This window comes from Palaemon carinicauda, chromosome 6, assembly GCF_036898095.1.
Source record: "Palaemon carinicauda isolate YSFRI2023 chromosome 6, ASM3689809v2, whole genome shotgun sequence".
NCBI lineage: Eukaryota > Metazoa > Arthropoda > Malacostraca > Decapoda > Palaemonidae > Palaemon > Palaemon carinicauda.
Window position 1 is genome coordinate 150,049,216 of NC_090730.1, and position 2,500 is coordinate 150,051,715.

The following is a 2,500-nucleotide window of genomic DNA, read 5'->3' on the forward strand; positions in this document are numbered from 1 at the left end:
GTTTTGATATGATTTTAAACACCTGGAAAGTAAACTGTATGAAATATTGTCATTTTAGTATTTTTTTTTTCATTTACTAAAAAACTTCCACCAGAAGGATCTTATCATAACTGTGAGACCTTTAAACCTCAAACATTGGGGATGTGGGTAGAAGGATATAGCCAGGTGAGGGTTAAAGATGATGGTGGAGAGGTGTCAATTGGGTGATCTTAATGAATGGCTTGACGAGGTTTGCTTTTTAACATTTATGAAGTGATGATGGTGATAGTAATACCCCTATTGATAACATTTAATATCAATGATTCCAACTCTCAATGAAAACGGGCATATATCGTTCTAACATTGTTTTTAGATGGTCATTGAACATCTTTGGAACATGGGATCTTCACCCGAAAGAAATACAATTCCAACACCAACTTGCAAAGTAGTTAGCGGTCTTGTGTGATCCTTGGGAACATCCAAATAATATAAAATGTTGGATATAGGTAATTATATATGTATATATATACATATATATATATATATATATATATATATATATATATATATATATATTATATTATATTATATATATATATATATATATTATATTATATTATATTATATATATATATATAATATATATATATATATATATATATATATATATGTATATATATGGGCTTTTTTACATCTATTTTTAGGTGCCGTATCTCTAGTATTAGGGGCTTTTTGACCTCTGTTTTGAGGTGCCTTATCTCTAGCGTTAGGGACTTTATGACCTCTATTTTAAGGTGCCTTATATCTAGCATTATGTGCTTTTTGACATCTGAATTTGAGGTGCCAGGTGACTTACCTCTAGCATTAAGGAATATTTTTACCTATATTTTGAAGGGCCCTATCTCTAGCATTAGGATCTTTTTTACCTCTGTTTTTAGATGCCTTAACTTTAGCTTTAGGGGTTTTATGACCTCTATTTTTAGGTGCCTTATCTCTCGCATTAGGGGCTTTTTGACCTCTGATTTTGAGGTGCCTTATCTCTAGCCTCTAGCATTAGAGGCTTTTTGACATTATTTTGAGGTGCCGTATCTGTAGCATTAGGGGCATTTTGACCTGTATTTTGAAATGCCTTATCTCTAACGTTAGGAGCTTTTTTACCTCTATTTTTAGGTGCTTTGTCTCTAGCATTAGGGGCTTTTTTTACCTCTATTTTGAGGTGTCTTATTTCTAGCACCAGGAGGTTTTTACCTCTATTTTGTCTCTATGCTAGAGGATTTTTGACCTGTATTGCAAGGTGCCTTATCTCTAGTATTAGATGTTTTTTTACCTCAATTTTGAGGTACCTTATCTTTAGCATTAGGTTTTTTTTTACCTCTCTTTTGAGGTGCCTTATCTCTAGCATTAGCTGACTTTTTACCCCTACTTTGAGTTGTCTTATCTCTAGCATTAGCTGACTTTTTACCTCTATTTTGAGGTGTCTTATCCCTACCATTAGGGGTTTTTTTTACCTCGATTTTGAGGTGCATGACATCTAGCATTAGAGGCTCTTTAACCTCTATTTTTAGGTGCCTTATTGATAGTATTAGGGGCTTTTTTACCTCTATTTATAAGAGCCTTATAGATAGCATTATGGGCTTTTTGACCTCGATTTTGAGGTCCATTACTTCTAGTATTAGAGGCTCTTTGACCCCTATTTTTAGGTGCCTTATTTATAGCATTAGAAGCTTTTTGACCTCGATTTTTGAGGTGCATTACTTCTAGTATTAGAGGCTCTTTGACCTATATTTTTAGGTGCCTTATTTATAGCATTAGGTTCTTTTTTAACCTCGATTTGGAGGTGCATTACTTCTATTATTAGAGGCTTTTTGACCTCCCTTTGGGTGTCTTATTTATAGCATTAGGAGCTTTTTTACCCCTACTTTTAGGAACCTTATATATAGCATTAGGGGCTTTTTGACCTCGATTTTGAGGTGCATTACTTGTAGCATTAGAGGCTCTTTGAACTCTCTTTTTAGGTGCCTTATTTATAGCATTAGGGGCTTTTTTACCTCGATTTTAAGGTGCATTACTTCTACCATTAGAGGCTCTTTGGCCTCTAATTTTAGGTGCCTTATTTATAGCATTAGGGGCTTTTTAACCTCTATTTTTAGGAGCTTCATATATAGCGTTAAGGGCTCTTTGACCTCGATTTTGAGGTGCTTTACTTCTAGTATTAGATGCTCTTTGACCTCCCTTTTTAGGTGCCTTATTTATAGCATTAGGGGATTTTTGACCTCGATTTTCAAGTGCATTACTTCTAGCATTTAAGACTCTTTGACATCTATTTTAGGTGCCTTATTTATAACATTAAAGGCTCTTTGACCTCTCTTTTTTAGGAGCCTTATTTATAGCATTAAAGGCTGTTTGACTTCTATTTTAGGTGCCTTATTAATAGCATTAAAGGCTCTTTGACATTATTTTTTGGGAGCCTTATATATAGCATTAGGAGCTTTTTCACCTCTATTTCTAGGAGCCTTATAAA